Genomic DNA, 21,407 nt, shown 5'->3' on the forward strand with positions numbered 1-21,407 from the left:
AGATTACTGTACCACTCAAGTAGTTAAAGCAACACACCCTTCAGCTCATTCGAAACAATACCTCTGACATCAGGAGTATGTTTCAAAGGGATTAATGCCTGTTGTGCCTTATTGTTTAACTATACATTGACTACAGAGAACATAAATACATAATATAATACTGGAATGCTCAGAATTCCATTTTGATCATAGAGCTCAATGAGTAACTACCACTTCCAGAATGCCGCTATTTAGAATTTATTGAATCTAGTTCAATATTCACAGTACCTGCCTACCATGACTCAAAATAAAAGACGCTAACTGCACATCTACAGCACAGTCTTTGAGGTGGCAGATAGGTTCCTTACTTCTAGTCTTCTGCAAGAGAGAATTTGAATCTCAGTTCTCCCAATCCCTGAATTTTCATCTGTGATAAAAGCAGAAGGATCACAGGAACGCACAGGTACCAGTCTGGATGTGCGAAGGTACCAGTCTGGATGTGCGAAGGCACTCTAAAAACAAAGTAAAACCACTGCTAGCGGTACAGCTTCACTGGCACATGTACCCCTGGTCAAAGGCTCTGCCCAATTACAGTGTTGCACTGAAGAAACTACAGTCTTATCTCCACAATGGCACCCATCAGATGGAAACAGTCATTTTCTAAACAAAGTACTGAAAACCTCCCTGAATGTAGTGATGTCAATTTGACACGTTATCTTACAAGCAGCAAGTTCAGTAGCTCAATATACACCAAGTTTAATATGAATTATTATCTAGAGCTTTGTAAGTGATCATTTAAAAAATAGAGCCCCCACCTCACTTGTTATACAATTGCAATTTGCATAGAGGTTTTACTACAAGGAATTTTTAAAGCTATTTAAACTGATACAAAAGCAAATGTAGCTTAAATCTCATTTTTACTACTTTCACTATAAAATTACCCAAGGTAATTTCTTAAACACATACAAATATCCTATAAAATTGATTAAGTCATCTTTATCCAATTTATTTCATTTTACAACAGAGGGTTAAGGAGAAATGTGGACACCTAAACATAGACATTTAGTGCTATTTTAGATGCCTAAGGGCATCCCGTCATGGCTTTCAACTGCTGCTAAAGAAGGCATTAAGTCATCTGTCACACCTGCTAGCCCTGACAGATGTCTCAGGTACCCAAAGCATCTAAAATGGCATTAGATGTCTATGTTTAGGCTTCTGAATCTTTTCCTTGGAGCCTAGAGAAAGTGCAAATGAGGAGGAGAATTGGTGTTCTGGAGTCTGTCATTTATCTCAAACACAAGCACTACAGAAGCAGCAGAAGTGTGAAATCTTTACATTGTCTCACTAATGTATGACTCCACTCTGTTCCCAGCAGATCAATCTGTGGCAAAATATACAGGATGCTGTGCGTTATTATAAACAAAACCTATTGCAATGAGGAAAGCTGGTACAGACTTTTTTTATGGGGGTAAGTAGCATCTCACTTCCAAAAAAATCAAATTGGATTTACATGAGACAGAAGGATGAAATGCCCTCCTTCAACCACAATTCAAGTGGAATCAGTCTCTTGTTCATTCTGCTTGCGATTTATTTGTGGCACAGAATGGAGAAAAAATAAAGATTTTTTTTTTTTCTCCTGCATTTCTTAAATATCGGTGCTCTCTGCAATATAATACCACACTGACACTTCTATCTGGACAATCCATAAAGAAGAATCAAAACCAAGGTCATGGCAAAAACTCTGCAAATGCACTGTCCTAAATGTACTTTCATCTCAGCCAGATGAAATCAATCAATTAGCTCATGATACTGTAGTAAATAATCTTGTTGCCATACACAAAGGCATATGAAGGGGCTTTTTATAACATTCTATTTATTCTTTCTGGGTTCCTACTTTGAAACTTACTTTGTGGGGAGTTTAATATTCACACTTGAATAGTCTTTTAGGTGTTTTCCTAAACAAAGCCACATAATGTAGAAACAAACTGTCCGGAAATAAACTGGGAAGCTTTTCTCTGAATACATGGGGTAAAAAAGGAATTTTTAGGCATATGCAGGAAAGACCACCTTCACTAGAGGTTGTGCAATGGCCTTTTAGTCTGCCTTCTCCCTCCAGTTCCTTCCTCTGTTCTCTGCCCCACAGCACTGATCTGGTCAATCGTAGCAATTACTGCTACAGCACCTCATTGCACTTAGTTTTTGATCTGTACGTCAAGGCATTTCCATGTCATCTTTTAGGCTAGGCTTAAACCATTATTAAAAATACAGAACCACAAAAAGGCTTTTGAAAGTCTCCAGCTAACCATAGCTTCTATGGCTTTATTTCAAAGTCTTAAAACTGTGCCTCTTTCACATGTTTACTTTCGTAGCCGTATATTACGGTATTTTGCCATGGGTGTTCTTAGTAGCTACAGTATCTTTTGACAAAATTAAAGCTATCATGGTTTTATACCAGTCATAGAAAACAGCCAAAGGAATTCTGCAGAAAGGGAAATGTTTTTAAAAGACAACAGAAATGATTGCTTACCTCAAACACTTTCTTGGCCACATGAATTTTCTCCAAGACAGTACAATAAATTGTACTCCAAATTGTTTATGTACAATTTACTTTAAGCTACAAAGTTTGGTAAGCAGTTAATTAAGCTCTGTAATGGAACACTTAAAAGAATTCATTCAGTCCCTGAATCCCAACAAGTAAGTGTACACCTCCATTTTCCTTTTTTGGTTTTACAGTTATTTCCAGGTATAAAAATATTTGGTATAGTATCAATATCACTTTAAGAACTTGGCATATACATTTACTACTATAAATAGCCAGTAATTTATTTTGAAGAAATAAACTAATTTACATTTAACAACTAGAGGAAAACAGAATGTGGCTGTTATAGAATCATAGAATCATAGAACAGTTAGGGTTGGAAAGGACCTCAAGATCATCCAGTTCCAACCCCCCTGCCATGGGCAGGGACACCTCACACTAAACCATCCCACCCAAGGCTTCATCCAACCTGGCCTTGAACACTGCCAGGGATGGAGCACTCACAACCCCCCTGGGCAACCCATTCCAGTGCCTCACCACCCTAACAGGAAAGAATTTCCTCCTTATATCCAATCTAAACTTCCCCTGTTTAAGTTTTAACCCGTTACCCCTTGTCCTGTCACTACAGTCCCTGACGAAGAGTCCCTCCCCAGCATCCCTATGGAAGGGCAAATCCCAAGTTACTGGGAAATGTCCCATGGTGAAAAGTTATTTTGGACCTAACCCTCAATCTTAACTACAAAGATGTAGTTAAGCCAGCCCAAGGGAGAATACAAAGCAGCCACCAAGAACCACCAGCTCAGCTCTACTTCTACCGCCACTTTCCATGCCATGAAAGGAAGTGATCAGAGTCTCTTTATTTCCAAAGCTACCATGTTTCAAAAGCAGGAAGAGAAAAAAAATAAATAAAAAAATAATGTGTATGGAAAAGAGGAAAAAAAAAACCCAAAAGAATTTGTTTTTACATTAATCGAGCTTGGATGACTGCAAGGGCATCAGCTAGCTAGGATCATCACCATCTGCCGTGATACACCACTCTCCTTCGCAAGGCAGATGAGAAAAATTGAAGTTCTTCATGTCCATGTCATGGCATGAAACCAGTAGGCTAAAAGAATACCCAGAAAAACAAACCAACCCTGGTTACTTAGAACATAAGACTTCAAAATGCCTCTAAGCAATTTCCCTAATTACTGTCTACAGTATTTGTCCACAATTGTCTACAAATTCACATGCTCCGCTGCTGAAGATGGAGGCAAAACACACTTTTCCCCTTAGACCACCTGCTGGAACTTAACTAAGCTGATTATTGTTATCATGTGTATATTGCAGTAGGAACTAAGATGAAAGATGCATATAATCCTTTAAGGCTGATAATCTGTCTAATAGTCATTTCATGGCTTATTTGAAACAAGCTGATGTTAGCACAACAAATAAAACCTCTTGCGTTCTGCATAAAGAGCAACAATATAGAAGAAGCCTTCAAGCTAATTTAGGATTTTCCTTTTCTCCTTTGGACCTGTTCCCCCGCCATGACTCTGCGTCCAAGATGCACATACTGTGACACACTGTGGCTTTTTTCTTTTTCTGTAAGTTGCTTATGAACCACAAAAAATACCCAATAACTAGAGAAAAACGTGGAAAACCCTTAGTCTGAAGTTCAACAAGGCAGCTCTTGAGTGTGAACACATAACAGCTGATCAGGTTTTCAAGTGACAGAAATACTTTGTTTCTTTGTGGGAATGCCCAGTTAATGCAGCCAGGGCCTGTGATCAAGATGTTCCAACGACTTTGCTCTGCTTATTTTAGCCATATACAAGTCCCTCATCTAGACTGACAAACTCAGAAATATGAGATATAAAATAAAGCTGTGGTTCCTTTTATTACAAGTAGAATATTTCTACTACCTCCCCCACAGAGTTTCAGAAATGTTCAGCAAAATGACTTTGCCCTATCCATTTCTACTTTCCACAAACCTCTAACCTTTACAAGACAATTACAGTCAGGAATAGAAACAAGCTTGAATTTTCTAAACTAAAAACTGAGACATTTCTGTCGGGGTGGTTTTTTGGGTTGTTTTCATTTGTTTGGTGGGTTTGCTGGGTGTCTGGTTTTTGCTTGGGGTTTTTGTTTGTTTTGTTCTTGAAAGAATCAACACTGAATTTGCCACTGAAAAGCAATTCAGACTTTCAGCCTACCAGGCCTGCTGCAATCATGACATTGTTTAAGTTCACAGTTTTCCAGGTGACAGAAATCCTGGTTGAAACCACCTCTGCTTTCCAACAGCACCTGAACAACACAGCAGTGTTTCATCAGCCCGGGGCAGACCCCATAGCCCAGGGGACAGAGCATGAGAAATCAAAGTGTTCTTTAAAGGACAAGTAATCGAGCAGCAATTCCCAGAACATCTGAAGCTTCCAAAATGGGTAGCGCGATACTGACTTGAGAAAACTGCTAACAGAAGCTGATCTCCATCCATTTAAAGCTCCTAAATCAAAATCACCACTTTAAATGTCAGAACAAAACTTGAAACCACCAAAGGAAGATTAAGAAGCGACAAAGACACCGAACATCCAAGTGACATAATTTTGCAAGTTTTCCATACAGGTTTTCACTTCTTTTTTTTTGCATATCTTTCACCAGTGAAGGCTTAGAAGGTGCACTCCCACTGTTCAGATGACACGCACACACTAAAGAGCACTACGTGGCCACTTTAACAGCGACCTCACAGTGTACATATGAATGGAGGTTGGAGCTCTCCATAAAAGCAAAGATATAACAGTTCACTTTCATCATCCATGTTTCCCCTAGATCTATGAAAATGACCTCCAATACATGTAAATTAAACATCATCCCCATTCAACACATACTGAGCTAGATACAAGTATTCATTTACATGAATAATTCATAGCAAAAGACACAGATTTTGAAAATCTTATTTCCACGTAATGATTTAAATTCTATGCTAGACACCAAGTTTACATAAAAACACACTGTTTAGTAAGTAACTTGTATCACCAGCATTGTAAATTTTCATGGCTTTCTGGAATTTTCCAAGGCAAGAAGCAGCTGATCAGCTTTACCATTACATTTTATACTCTTTGTAAGGGTGATAGATTCAGGACCAATCTATACTGAGATTCTGATTCTCACAACACTGATCTCGTGTAATAGAACATTTTGCTGCAAATAACATGTATAACTTCAGGTTTGGTTGTTGTTCGGGGGGGACGGGGACGTGGAGGGTGGTGGTTGTTTTTTCTACATCAAGAGGACGATATTAAATAGGAAAACTGTAATGAATTACAAACCAGACAGCAGAGGGAAGAAAATGAAATGAACCATTGCAGATTTTACGCTCCTTTATTAAACTTTTTTCTTTTATTTCAGGGGATATAAAATTCACAACAGCTGTTTTATGCAACACAGGAAGCTGCTGTTAAGCAGTATATAATTTTTTTTTATTGCCTAGCCAAGTCTTCCAGCTTTCAGGCTGACTCTTCATACCACCAAAACCCTGAGATTGATGACAATGAAGAGACAGAGGCAAGTTAGCAGCGGCAACCTGTGGTGTACATTTTCAACCAGGACAGACACAGTTAAGAGGAAGGCTTCGTCGTAAGGAAAAATAATGTGCATAATTCAGCAGCTATGCCATTCCACACACATATTAACAACATATAATTAACAAGTCTTCAGCTCATTAGCAGGCTGTATAAAATACATATAATATGCTGTGCAAAACTGATTGAGAATAAAAAGCTTCTCATGCATTAAAATAAGTGATTTAAACTGTTTTGGAAGAGTGGTATCAGTAGCATTTCAGGATATGACTCCCAGACCAATTCATGGCTCTATCTCCTTCAGACTTACACTTTCACCCTTATGGTTTTCACAGATACCTTGTCATGCTAATTCTAACGCAATACATTTGATCAGTGATTGCTGAGATTTTGCTACAACCCTGAGAGGTGAACAGGACCAAGGGAGTACAAACGACTGCATTATATAGCTCTGTGTAAGCATCAGTTCCCCAAAGGAAGGATGCACACAGCTCTCATCGCATGCATATTTCAGTATCAATGCAGTAAGGGTATATTTGAGGGACAATACACTTAGCACACATTAGCATCATCTTTTTACTTTCCTATATATTAATTAGTACACTGCACAGTTTCAGTTTTCGTTCTTCAGGCGTATGATAAAGGGCAGTGCATTAATTCACCTGGTAACACCAGCACTTAAATGAGACCTTGAAACTATTTAAGTGTGTCTCAGGGGACAACACAGTTACTCCTGAGCTGTAGTGACACCTCCTGGCAACAGACCGAGAAGGTCTTTTTCCACATAAGAGAATTTTTTTCTCCCAACAATTCTTGGGGGTTTCAGAGAAAAGGCAACAATCATGGTGTTCCCTCTAGCCTGGCTTCACAAGCGCACTGCCCAGAATACCAAACAGGCTCTTCTGATTTATAAGCACTACTGACATTTTAGAAAGCGAGAGGCTGAGATACAGGAGTATCAGCCTCTAAGATCTCCAGATTCATTGTACCACACACTGGCCTTTCTGGAGTGGTAGGAAAAATAGCTGCAAAAGCTGATCAACTAGCAGCCTAATTCATACCATGAATCTTGCAAAGTGTTTTCTCACTTCTCTGTGAAACCCTGTCTGTTTGGCTAAGGGTTTATACCTTTGAACTCCACAGATTCCGGGTAAATATTGTAAGCGTGAGTTTGGTAAGAAGAATATAAGTTAGCAGAGAAGAAACAATAGCTTAAGACTACGTATAATGCAAGCATAATAACACACAAGAAAAGCATTTCTCCGCGCTTCAGTGAAGGTAACAAAGTCAGTGTAAGTTGTAAATTCTGTAAAAAGCCAGCAATGACAACTGTTCCACGCATTCTGAAACACGCGAAATATCAGAGTAGTAGCAGTGAAAGAAATTATTTTTGATCTTATTGCAATTTTGAACAGTGGACTTAGAGGCGGAGGGACACCCACTGACTATAGCAAGCACCCCCCATTTAAAAGTCCTGCAGAACTGACATTTCAAACCTTTATATTCAGGTGAAAGTCAGACCCAGGTGCATTTGATACTTTACATTTAGCTTGCTGAGTAAAAACAAACAAATGTTAAATGTTTTACACAGCAATCTGTTTCACACCCCACCACGATACAACCACTACCCAGCATTTTGAAGGACTTGATTGCTCTCATTACAACATTTCTGTTACATCTTTTGTGCTGCCTTTATACAGTACCATTTTCTTTATACTTGCAAAAGAATAGAAAGCTGAATTTTTGCCTGTTTTCTTTTGTATCTTTCTCTTCTCCCCCCACCCCAACTCTTCAGAGAGGTAATTATGACATTTTTAAGTACTTTGCATATGCTGCAAGGCAATCAAGAAAATTCATTTGACAAACTGGATTATAGACTGTCTGCCAGAAAGCAAAGTGGTAACAACATTCCTGACAATTTCTCAACGAGTATGTCTGTTAGATGCTCACAGCACACTGAAATAATGCATGGGTAAGAAGAGTTTGAATTTTACAGTTTAAATAAAGCAAAAAGCCCCATGAAAAATCTGTATTTCCTCATCCCATACAAAATTAAACTGTAGAACTTTTTTTTTCCTTTAAACAGTTGATAGCCTAACAAGGTAAATCCCCATTTGGCAATTAATTGCCAATCTCCATACTCACAGATAATGAGCTGAGCCATGCATGTGAACATTTCTACAGGGCAAAATGGTTACAGAACAGTGTTACTTCTCAGATTGCAGTGCTTTAAGATTTAACTGCATTTTATCTTCACTTTGTCTCATTTTCAAGCAGATACATACCAACATAGACACCGATCTCTTACTCTCTGCATCTATCCATCAACATATATGTCTCTTTCAATTGTGAGTAACACAGTCATCTTAAGTTGGATTGCTACTGAAATCTTCAATGCCAACTTTATCACGTATTTCCTCCCTCCCACCCATACACTTGCAGACATGCCAGCTGTATTCCCACAGATGTAATGGCTTTTCAGTGTGTAGCTCCATCCTCCAAAGCACTCACAGCTATACTGTGTAAAGCAGTATTTTGTGGGAATTCTTGAACTACTCTGTATGCAGGAGACCTCGTAGCAGAGCACTCTGCTTGCGTTAATTCACGTTGTTTTTCTTACTTAACTGGCTTCCATTTCAGCACAGTACTGCACAGTGCAAGCACAGGCACATCCCAGCAGGCCTGGGATCTGCACACACACAAATATTCTAGACGACCTGTGTGGAGTCAAAGTTGGGATGGGAGCTGCTTGCCTACCTAAAGCTGCCCAATATGTCCTGATACAGGATGCTATTACAAGTAGGGGTAGGTGCAGTTTTGCACAAATGTCATTATGCTTACATTTTACCTGGGGGAAAAAAATGTTCTCCTATGTTTTTTCAATAAATGGTTCATTAGAGTTACATAGTTTGCTACGTGTATAGTTTGTGAGGAGAAAATGGGATTGCCTTAACACGGACAAGCCCACGTTTTCCTGAGAAAGTCCAAAGTCTTTCCTGCGCTGGTGGAAAGACTTTGCATTTGATCAAAACATTTCTATCGTGTCCTAATGACATTCTTCACATGGAAGAAGAGAAGCTTGTCTACTTTATAAGTGTGTGGAATTCTCTGTAGGGGTTTAGAGTTCAACAGCTGTGTTCTCTGGAACTTCAGCACGTGTTCAACATATTTTATCTTACATGTGCAGGGACCTGGCAAAACTCCCCCCAGATTCTTCGTTTTATTATTTGGTGAAGCCAGCACAGCTTTGGCTACCAAGGCAACCAGCAGGTAAAGCTTCTCACAACCTCAAGCAATTCGGAAAAAGAATGAGGTTTTGTCATTTTTCAAATGGGAAAAATAGTTGACTCACTACCAGAATAGAATAGGAGTAAGGAAACTACAGACCAGGCAAGTGAGATTGTGTGGTAAATGAAAATGAGAGGAATAAAGAAAAAACAAGATCAGTAAACCTGTACAGGAAGGGGAAGAGGGAGCGGACTGTTAAATCAGTGACTGGGCAAGATGTCTGGAGAAGAAGCATGGGAATGGAAAACAAAACAGGGATGAAGGTAAGCAGTGGAAAAGAGAAACAAGAGTCTAGGTCAGATTTATGTGGGGCACTAGAGCAAAGAGATGTCCAGTTATCAGGGTGTGAATTTAGATCAATGTATTAGAATACTCTTCCAGACCTGAGTAAGATCCAAGATTGCTAGGGAAAATAACAGAATAATGGTAGATCTGGCAAAGTATGTATCATGTTCTCCATTAACATAGCTCAAGCAGAACCAGCTACTTTCCTTAACACTTCATTAATTCAGGTGCCTGGTGAACCAAAGGTTCAAACATTGCTCACAGACCATGGAAGCAGACACAATGCCTTTACATCTTAGCAGCATAGGATGGTATTAACACACAAAGCAACATAAAAGCAGTGTCTAAAAAAAATAAATAAATACTGTGGTGCTGTGCATTTACAATGTGGGAGTAATAAGCCTGCTGGTAGTTTCAGCCTGATTAATCTTGTCTAAATGTAATGAAGACTTTAGACAGCAACTTACTGGGGAGGAAGCAAGTTTATATACAATCCCCCCTTTTTTTTGTAGTAAAAGCTGAGAGGTTTGCAGTGAATGAGACAGAAGAGTGAAAGAAGATTTCACTGATAAATGCAATTGTAAGCTGCTCCAGAGAACTGAATTCTATTCCTGTCTCTACAATAGAAATGCAAAAACAGCCTTAATAGATATGACGAACAATTGCATGCTCCTTATTTCTTCAGTGGCCAGCATGACAGCCCAGGATCCGACCCGCAGAAGCTTTAATAGGTGTATCTGCTACAAGGTATCAACGGGAACCCAAGTGGTACTGCTACTCTGAAAAAAAAAAAATCATTAGAAAGCTGTGAAGCACACTAAGAAAATAGATTTTACTATTAAAACCTCTGACCTCATAGCTGAGTCACATTAATCAGTAAATGGGGAAGTGACATGCAGAATAGGATGGATATTGGATAATGCAAAGATCTCTCAATCTGGACACTTCAAAGATTAATTTTTTCTTTTAAATGTCATGCTGCAATTGTGCGATCTAATTGGAGACTGTCTAGAAAACCTGAGTTCTAGTTCAGGAAAATTTTAGATACTTGGCTTCATGACTGCTCATATCTTGGATTTTTCACTTCCTATGTATGAAACAGAGGAACTTAATTACTTCATTAGACTTTGCACTGTAAACCCACATTCTCATGCTAATTGTGTTTGTGCATTTTCTCATTTATAGCTGAAATGTCCCATCTTGATCTTTTGCTTTGTGAAACGCTTGGTTTCCTTCCTTCTGAAGGTGATTTTTCTTTTTAATTTTACAGCCTTAGACAGGTTCATTCACCTGTTCTTTCAATTATGGGGAAGTGAAAAAAGTAATACTTGCTTGAAATGGCAAAGTATAAGTGGGTCTCCCTCACTTCAACCCCAATTTGAAAATGCTGAACCTTATGATCTGACATTTTCAAGTTGACTATACCTGACTCAGTACTGGGCATTTCCATTAAATGGAAGAACTCGATCTCTCCCATGTCGCACAAATAAATGAGGTTAAAGCATTTTAAAAGTAGATTTTGTAAATTTGGCTAGTATTGGAATTACAATAATATTTCCCATGAAGGGCTAGCAAGAAGCTACCACCCATAAAGAAAGAGCAGGGCTAAACTACTCCTTTCTAGAGCAGCTGCAATGGAGCAGAATTCTGTAATCTCACAAAGAACCTTCTAATACAGTTTGTAGAAAAATCCTAACTCTGTAGAAGGGAACAGAACTCAAGAGAGAATTCTGAACCTCGGAAGACTAGCAAAGGAAAGAGGCACCGGCCGTTGACTCAAGAAGACTGCTTCTTTTTGATCTGGGAAAAAAAATAGAATCTATCAGTAGGCTGTCAGTTAACTTTTTAACCAAGAAAATTACAATCACGTACAACTCCAAGCAGAACCATTCTGCCGATCATCTCTCTCACACACACAATGCACGCCCTTAAGCATCAATTCTGCCGGCTTTCAAAACCATGGACAGATCACCAATTTCCAGTGTAAAACTACTTGTAAGGCTGAACTCCCTTCACAGCGACAACTTCGTGTACAGTGTTAGCGGCATGAAAAAATTCAAGTTCAGAAACATAATACTAGACTTACAGATACATGCTACAGCTGGAGAAAGAAAATGTGTGCTGTCACATTGTCATGACTAGCTTTGAAGTGGGAGAAAAAGTTGTAGGTGTAAAGAGATCTTCGAGCTAGTGAGCAAACGAAGCAGTTGGAGTAAAAGGAATTGGGTTCTTTGGATAGACTAAGGGAGACAGAAGTGGTATATCAGTGGGAAAGGTAAGGATTAATGAATACAAAATACTTCTGAGAACCGAGAGAAGATGATCAAAACCAGAAGTGACAGAATAAAGAAAGGCAAAAGTTGACTTTGTAAAGGGAATTACAACCTAACAGAACAGACAGGGTGGATTCAGCGGAAGCTAACCTCACTGAAAAAGGTCAGAGAGACTGAAAGGTGAGCTCCCATTACTGAACCAAAGTTAAGAATACATAATTGAAGCTGCTTAAAAATACTACTGCAAAACTGGTAGGAACTCCTCCTACTCTGGAATAAAGGATTCAAAAAAACCTTTCTTCCAAGTGGAGATCTTTGCTACTTGAGCTAAAAGAACAGTCCCTTTGCTATCAGCATTGCAAGCGCACGCTGTGTTTGCAGGCCTGCCACAGAAGCAGAACACACCAAGAAATACAATGATTCTTCCTCACCAAAGAAAGCTTGTCTTAAACATCTGAATTGCGTGATAAAGTCAAGTGATCTTCACCTTACAATGGAAGAAACAGGCGTTTTATACCATCAGAAAAAAAGAGATCCCTGGTTCTTTTTTAGAACATTTGTTTCTAACCATGAAACATTACCAGGTACCAGCCTTTGAAAATACTGCACGTTCCTTTTCTCCTATTTTGAATTGCAATTACATTTTGAAGATTTGTCTGGTTTTCTATACACCATTTACATTAGTTCACAATTAAATCATTCATATCACCACCTAGCTTGAGACACAGACTTTTTTTCCACTAAAAGTTCACTCCCCATGTAATAGGCATCCTTACTGACTGCTTTTTTGCCTGGAAAAAAAGAGATGAGCATTAAGCTCTTCCTTGGAGGATCAACAATACTTGATTACTTCAGATCAAACCTAGGACTTGTTATATGACCCGGAGTTCCTTCAGATGCACACTCTGATGCAGTTTCCACGTCAGTTCTGCCGCAGTTCATTCAAGGACAATCACCTGGAGCATCAGGGATAACCAATGTTGTTGTAGTACGGTATGGGAAGTATAAGAAACCAACAGATAAACTGGTATGTATTCTCCAGCCCCTGTATTTTGTCATCTGTCATTAACACTGCCATTTATAAAACTGGTCTCTTGCATTTTGAGCCCATTTGGGTTAATTTAAAAATGAAGTGCCATAACAGGAATTAATTCACAAGATAAACGCTTAAGAGACAGTATTTAAAACCAACCGTAAATAGCAGCAGAGTTCAGTAGTAAACTCTCAGCACCTACACTTGGTGAACAGCAGAGGATGTCAGCCTCCTCATCCACCCACCTCCCCCAAGGAACTACCCAGCTTTTTCTGTCCTGACCCAAGCCAACCTACAGTGCTGGTGGTCAACACAGACAGGTGGGATGAGCTCCATGTCACCTGTCTGCTGACTGCGACCACCACCTCTGCCATGCACACATGGGAAACAGACAGGAGGCAAAACGAAACTGAGCTCCAGAGACCCACATGTTTAAGGGAAATCAATTTCTGGAAAGCGACAGCGCACAATGCACAGTGCCAAGACCAGTCATGAACTGAGGCATTCAAGAGTTGTAAGTTGGCATAGGCCTGTTCGTACAGCCCATTTCTATTGGCACAGAGAACAAAATAGCATTAGAAGAACAGTAACTGTGTTACAAATATCATGTTTAAGAAAGTTAATTGTTAAAAATCCAGATAAAACAACACACCAAGAAATATTTATTTTACATCTTGACACGTTAACATAAGCAATAATTATACAAGGTGTCCTTTAAAATTAGCACATCACTCTTTTTGACCTTTGTAAACTTCAGCTTCTTAGCCACTCAGTAAGCCTGGTTTTCCACAGCAGATTATACACCCTTAAGACGTCCAAGACCCAACAAAGGCTGCTCCCAGCACCTCCTGCAGCTTTCCCACACTTCCCAAAAAGTTCCATAACCTGAACACACTGAGGTATTTAAACATGAATTTACAAGATAGAAGCAGAGCAAAAAACCATTTGGAACTCACAGAGAATTCACTTCAGAACAATAGCTTGGGTTTTTATTTCTGTTTCTTGCAGTGAAACCATAATCGGAAAACATGCAAGTATGAGTATACAAATAACTCCCTCTTTTGGGGTACTGAGAAGTTTCAGCGATTGCTTGTAGTGTAATGAATGTTTGTAATTCATTAGATTCTGTTTAAAAATGCAAAGCACACCACGACATCAGTGATGCTCTCTTTATCTTAACAAAAAGACTATTACACTTAATGCTCCTCTGACAGAGCTAGCATGTTTCAAAATATGTATTTCTTCTCTACAGTATAATGTTTACAATTGTGTTCATATCCAAATTTAAACTAACTGTATTAATGTCATATTTCAGGCAAGACTATGCTCCTCTAATTATCCCAAACAGCTTCAAAATCTTTGCAGTATATTCACTGCATTTGTATCTTCTCCACAAACTTACTGATCTTGTTTATATAATTTTGCAAATGACAAGATGTGCAGGATAACGATCTAAATGAACTAAAATTTGTGTCATGGACAGATCCTTCATAGATTTGCAATTTGTAGCTGTCAATCTTCCTACAGCTGCTAGATAACAAAACAAGAGTTCTTTTCTTCATGCAGACGAGCAAATTCAATAAACATTGGTAAGGGCTCTTTACCAAAAGAAAGAAATCTCTGGTTCTCCACTGTCTATTAAACCTTTCCTTATACACATCTTAACTCCTTTTTTATTCTCTTAGGGCAGGAAAAAAAAACACAAACCATAGTAATCGTGTGTATTTTAGCACCATATTTAACCAAATTTGATTTATGTAAAAAAAATGGGTTTGCTGCTGATGACTAAAAGATTATGAGGGGGAAAAGAAGGGGGGGGAAGATAAGACGTACACGCAACTTGCATCATGTTGTTATTGGAGAACACACAATGGGAGTAGCAAAAATTATCGTTAAAGACAATCAATGCATTTTTATTTCACATTCTCAATCAAGACCTGCCTGAAATAGGCCAAGTTTCATTAACATTTGAAAGAGAACACCAACAAACAATAAATGGATCAATACTGCGTAAATTCAAAGTTGTGAAAGGAGCAAGGACACTGCCTACACTATTTTTATTTTCTTTCTCTTAAGATGAGAGCACAAACTGAACTGTAGTTACAAACGTTGTGAAGAATTGGATTAGGGGCCAGCATTCACAGTGATAGGAAAGAAAAGGAATTCAATAAATAGAAAATCATTATGGAAAGGGCAATAAAAATAGAAAATGAAAACAAACTGCTACTATAGCAGAGAGAGATTAAATAGGTAAATTGATGATGGATAACACAAATATTCTATTCCTGAAAAAAACCCCTTGCATTTCATTTTATGAATTGCTTCGAGATTTCTTCTTTCTTCAGAGAAATTACATATTACTTTTTATAATCACACCACCAGTTCCGTATCCTGGATTTTCCCTTTGAAATCAAACTCCACATTAGACAGGGGTGTTCACGGAATGTATTGCTCCCGGGAGCTAGCAAACTCTAAGCCTCAGCAGACTGATGCACTTAGCAAGTCCATCAAGGACCATCAAACAAAAAGCATTCGAGGCAGTCAGGTGTGCTGGGTCCACTGAGATTAACACCCAGCACCACACGATGCACACCAGCCGTTTAGGGTCAGCAGCTGTACCAGGTTTTACCGGGGAGATTTTAAATTGTTGCTGCCTTCCACAGCTGAAGAAATACTCCTCTGTGAAAGGTGCTGCAAACAAAGTGACCAGGACACAGACTTGTAAGAAGAAAGAGTGCTCGCAAGATCCTGTGTCACCTAGAGGCTGTCAGCACACATTTGCCCCATCTCCCTCCCTGATTTACCCTGTTCTGAAAGCACATGCCTTCCGGTGGCAAAGGGGGCTCATGAATGCTGCAGAGAGAGACCTTTCGCAGCATGCCCATCTCTGCCGCGAGACAACCGAGGAGGGGATACCATTATTTAAAACAAATAAATAAATATTTCGTCAGTGCGCCGAGTAGAAAGGGCTGAGCCTCCAGCCGGGAGAATAATCGCAAAGTAGGGACAGGAGAGGAGGCAGCCGCCGAGCAGCACCGAGCTCCCGGCGCCCGAGGAGACGCGCTTACCGCCGCCCCAACGCCGCGGGAGCGCCCGCGGAGCCGCTCGCGAACGCCCCACCTCAGCCCCGGCCCAGCTCGGCCCCGCCGCGCCCCCACCCCGGCCCCGGGGCTCCGCGAACAATGGGCGGGATGCGAGACCCGCGCCGGGCAATGACACCGCGGCAGGCGGCGGCCGCGGGACGGGCGGACTTACGGGCTCTGCGCAGGCCGCGGGGGAGCGGCTCCGGGCGCGGCTGCCGGCGCGGCGAACTCCGCGGCGCGGGTGCGGTGGAGCCCGGCTGGCGGCGGGGCCCGCCCCGCCCCACGCCCCACGCCCCACGCCCCGCCCCTGCCCCGCGCGCACCATTGTCCGCCCGCGGCCCCGCCCGGCCCCGCGCACCTGCAGGCGCCGGTCCCCGCCCGGGCCCGTTGCCGCATCCCCGCGCCCCGCCGGGCCCCTCTCGCGTCCTTCCCGGGCCTTTGTCCCCCGCTGCCCCGGTGCTGCTCGCCCGCGGCTGGGGGTAGCGGCGGTAACGGGGCGCCCCGAGCCCGCAGCCGGCAGAGCCGCCTCCCGCCCGGCCCTGCGGACGCGGCTCCTCAGCAACCCGTGACGGAGCCGCCCGGCTTAGCTGCGGGGAAAGGCGCCAAGCGCAGCTTTCCCCCTGAAAAGTACAAACCGATTTAGTTCTGCTGCTGCGCATCCCGGCGAACTTCCCGTTAGGTGTGCGCGGGGCGGCTTCCTCCGGCTCACCCGGCTCCCGAGCGCGCCGCTGCTCCCGTTCGTACCTGCAAGAGTCAAAGCAGAGCCCGGGGTCGTCCCCACGGGTCCGAGATCATCGACAAAAGCCTCAGTTGGCACGGAACGGAAATCGTCTGGTTTGGTGTCCTTGCAGATTTCGCAACGACGCCTTTTCAGAATACTCTTTCTCAACCAACATTAGACAAAGTTGGCTTTAAATTTGAAACCCGAAGATAAATTTAAGTTTGGGGTGGTGTCCTTTTTTTTGTTTGTTCGGTTTTGTTTTGTTTTGCTGCTGTTTATCAAAATCTCATATTTGGGGAGTTGCAACATAATGGCTAGTCTGAATCTCCTTGTTTTGCTATCATTTTCACTGAAGAACAAACAAACAAGAAAAGCCACTAAATGGACGATTTGGGTAGTTGTAACCTGAGTTCAGAATCTAGATAGTCCCTTTGGAAACACATGGAAGCTGAAACATACAAGAGAAATAATTTTGCTACATGTTTTCAAGTACAATCAATTGAAATAAAATCACGCCTTCCCCAGGTATGGGCTCCTCTACAAATGAGGAAGGGGATTGCTGCAGAGGACGCCGACACTTGTGCAGGGACGAGGGAGCTAGCACACACTAATTTTTTTCCCACTGGAAGTTCTCAAGCGATAACCATGTTTCCCAGCTCCTGCACCAGCAGCTTGGCTTCCAGCCATAAGCAGGGAGGCTGACTGAGATCTCCTCCCAAACCTTCTCTCTCTCCTTGCCCACCAGCAGCCTGCACAGCAGGTCCAGCACCGCAGCCTCTGTCACTGTGTTCTGCTGAGCGTTGCCCACAGCCTGGAGCCCACTTGAGAGACAGACCTTCCCACAGCCCTCACGCTGCTGGCCCCTCTCTCCTGTGAAAACACATGTGCTGGTCCAGTCTGTCACTGTGTTGGTACTCGTGGTGGGGATTTACCTCAGCGCTGTTGCTGTTTTAATTCTTGTTGCTGGCATCTTGCTTGGTGACTCCAAACAAGGAGCTGAAGCACTAAGGCTCCCTGTCCTGTCTTTGGTTTGGGGAATAGACTCACTGTTGGCCACTATATTGCAACTGCATTTGATGTCTTTATCACTGCTGTCATGAACTAGACACAGCGAGGAGTAGCTTTGCTTGACATGGTGGCAGTGCTTTTGTGGGTGCTGGGGCTGGATGGGGCTTTTATCATTAATCACTATAGTCTTTCCACTTCCCTTACTGTCTCATAAATGATCTCAATTAACATTCATTACTGGAAAATAGAACACACTCCTCTCTCGCTTCTTCTTGAGAATATATTGCTATTTGAAGTTATGAGCATGTGTCTGTCTTATAATATCAGTGATTAAATTGTCCAGAATTTATGCTTAGTCCCCTTTAAACAAAAATCTGGAGAAATGCTCTGTGATCTATTTTTCCATGCACTAAATTCAACAAAGATGCAGTTTCACTTCGTTCCCTCACATAGTTACAGATTTGGTTTGTCTTTGCTGAATATTTTTTTGGTATTTTCAGAATAAGATTCACAAATGGGCCAGAGTAGTTTTCATCAAGTTTTCCGCTTCTAGTATCTTAAAGGCTGGGTAAATTTTGAAGCATGTAGGAGATCAATGTCTACTTTCGTTCTCTGCCTGAATGAATTTGAATCCTCATTTTTGATCTACTAAACTGTAGGTTATTTGGGGGTGTAAGAAGAAGGAAGAGGAGATTATCTTCCTGCCAATACTATTTCAATATGTACAAATAACATTAACTGGAGTGAGAATTAGATCAGTCTTCTCTCAGGTGAGAACCAGGAGACTTAAAGTCTTGCTCATACTTCTCAATCAGCATTTATTTCCACATGGAGCTCACCAGGACTCCAGCAAGAGAAGCTGGAGGAGTGCCGCTTTGCAGCCTTGTGGATGACACTCACCCTGGATATAGGAATGTGGATGCAAATCACTGAAAAGAAAAGTGATCTGAGCCCAGAGTGTTAAGGTGTTTTTAACTCTTGTGGTGATACTGCTATTGGCATCTTTTTTAGGATTTGGATGGACGTAGAAATTGGCTGTCCAAAGCAGGGAAACTTACCAGCTTTTCTCCACTCAGCCTTCTGTTCGTTCTTTTCTTAGAAGTCACTGTAACTTGATGTCATAGCACTGCATAACTTTCCCTTTGACATTTCCATTTTCTAAAATAAAATTATTATCCGCTCTGATTTTAACAACGGGAAAGTGCCTCATTTGGCTTAGACTAAGCTCAGTGTCAACTATAATGCTTCCCGGAAGCACCCACAGTTACTTGTTTTCAGAGGTACTTACCATAGAATGAAGAAAACTTTGTCAGGTGACGGGAACCTGGATAATTTAGCACAAAATAGACACTCCTGAATGTTAGCAAAGCAGGCAAGAGCCTCTCAGAGGCAGTTCAGGAGCAATGTTATTCTTCACTGTGAAGCGTTTCTGAGCCAACGCCAATCTCTGATTTACCAAAAAACTTTGTCACTGCTGGCTGGAGGAAAATCCACACTGTGCTTGTTTCAGAAGATGTAACACCTTTTCTTTGAAGCTATGCCTGTTCCTTCTTCGGTTGTTTTGTTAGGGCTGCTGTAAGAATGGATGATCCCCATCATATCAGGATGCTGTTGTCCTCCCTCTTTCAGTTTGGAGTATCTTTGATGGCACTTGGTGAGCAAATTGCACTTTTTCATGCTGCACTGTCGCTCAGCACGGTGTTTCTGCCTGTCAGCTGCTACAGACTCCAGGAGATAATGTTGCTTGTTTCACAGATTTCTTATTAACAGCTTGGTTTTGCTTACAGGACTCAGAGTACATATACTGAATATCACCAGCTCTCAGCTACATTTCTCTACTGTAACATTTGTAATATTATCAATATTTCTGGGGCTCATGTTGCAGCTGGTCCCTTGATTCGGCTGCAGTTGAATTGGTTTATGATCTAATAGCTCAATTGCAAATATAGCAGCCTGTTTTCCTGCACAGCATTTGAATCAAGAGGCTGTGAAGCAGTTCAGGTCATATGGCAGACATCCTCTTGGTCCCTGGAATTGTCAATATTCTTAAACACTATAGGTGCTGCTCATTTTCCCTTTCTTTTCTTGGATAGTTATTGCAGTGGAATATGAAGTCCTCGGTTTTGCCCATGACTCTTCATCTCCTGTAAGCAATTTTTTTCTTTCTCTCTACTCCAGATACACTGGTTTAGGCTTTGTGTCTCTGGCCCGCTACCCAAATTTCTTTGCAATGAACTCATTGTTGTGCTTGATGTGATCTTTTACCTGAAAAATAATAGCTGACCTTGGGTTTGCATTGCTTTAGAACCCATTTTGTCTTAACAGTAACCCAAAGCAATTCAAACCTCCTCTACTTTAACCAGGAAACAGGTGAACCACAATCTTATCTCTCAGTAGAGAATTTTACTATCCCCATACTTTTAAGTGAGGATGACAGAATTATAGGTCTGTAATTTAAATATCTATTCCCTCATTACTTCTCCTTGTTGGCATCAGGAAATAACTAATCTTGAACCTTCTAGCAACACTGGTCATTTCAGTGTCTCAAATGGCACACCTTGTCACAGCAGAAAAATATTTACGTTTTAAAAAGTCCATCTTAGAATAGGCAACATATAAGTGAACCACAACGTGCTTTGATAGAATGGATTTTTATTTTTATATTTTTTTATGGAATAATGCTTGCAAGTTTCATCTTTAATTTAAAAAATGTGAACTGTGTAGCTCTGAAAGCTGGAACATTGGCCCAAATGTGTAAAGTAAGCAGAAGACAGAATATCTGTAAAAAATGTAATACAAAAAAGTTTTTCAAAGAAAGTTGAAAGGTCTGATTCTTTCCTAATGTACATTTTATTTACCTGTAACTACCATAATATACCCTTAAATATACCCTTAAGCAAAGTTGTCATGACATATTATTCTGATTATACCAAACTCGGAGTCCTAGAGAATCAGGCTCAGTGAATGCACATGAAACTGCTTCAGATTGCAGAATGCAACTAGACATTAATAGCGGAATTGCTTCCAAGCAGATAATGACACACAATGGCTTGCTATTGTGATAAGAGTTCAGATTAAAAAAGGGTACAGAAGTGGAAGCCAAAACTTATTTCATATTCAGGGTATAAAATACCAGTAAAAGGGCAACTAACTGTTCTGTCTTGTTTTAAAAGACAGTGCCACTTGATAATAATCCAAATAGAAAATGATATGACCAGTTTTAGAATAAAACCTGACTAGACATGAAGGTAGTTTAAGAGATTCTTGCCAGAATTCCACAAGATAGTGAACACTGGAAAATTCTCTATTCTCAAACTTTTAAAGGAGAACACTCCATTACAGTGGACAAATCAGCTATACTGGTGAACTAGACACTAAGAAAAAGCATCTCTCAAGAGGCAAATACAAAAAAAAAAAAAGAATTTGATACATGTAAGAGCCGAGAGATATTTAAAAGGCAAATGAGCCTACAAACATGTTTTGTTCTACAGTTGTTACTGCAAACTCAAATGAGCACAGACAGGAGCTGATTCATGTGATCTAAATAAAGACATCAAACATTAATATTATCTGATAGAAACCATGAAAGAAGTGGCAGGAAAGATCTCAGAACAAAGATATCTGCTGTGTTAGCTGCA

At 40.8% G+C, this 21,407-nt stretch overlaps 2 long non-coding RNA genes across 3 annotated transcripts in view; both read right to left on the reverse strand.

Moving 5' to 3' along the window:
• Positions 1 to 14,843: 14,843 nt before the first annotated feature.
• Positions 14,844 to 19,688, reverse strand: LOC136019025 (uncharacterized). 2 transcript variants are annotated; one of them, XR_010614709.1, is made up of 3 exons: positions 19,058 to 19,688; positions 16,676 to 16,784; positions 14,844 to 15,648 (listed from the first exon to the last, which is right to left on the reverse strand). It is a non-coding gene; the product is annotated as an uncharacterized LOC136019025 (long non-coding RNA). The 2 variants fall into 2 exon arrangements; XR_010614710.1 differs by lacking the exons at positions 16,676 to 16,784; positions 19,058 to 19,688 and adding an exon at positions 16,213 to 16,264.
• Positions 19,689 to 20,422: 734 nt separating this feature from the next.
• LOC136019024 (uncharacterized) overlaps positions 20,423 to 21,407 on the reverse strand; it is a 341,700-nt gene continuing 340,715 nt past the window's right edge. The window contains exon 6 of the long non-coding RNA XR_010614706.1: positions 20,423 to 20,548. This is a non-coding gene — a long non-coding RNA (uncharacterized LOC136019024). The remainder of the gene's footprint in view (positions 20,549 to 21,407) is intronic.

Source organism: Lathamus discolor, chromosome 8, assembly GCF_037157495.1.
Source record: "Lathamus discolor isolate bLatDis1 chromosome 8, bLatDis1.hap1, whole genome shotgun sequence".
Taxonomy (NCBI): Eukaryota; Metazoa; Chordata; class Aves; order Psittaciformes; family Psittacidae; genus Lathamus; species Lathamus discolor.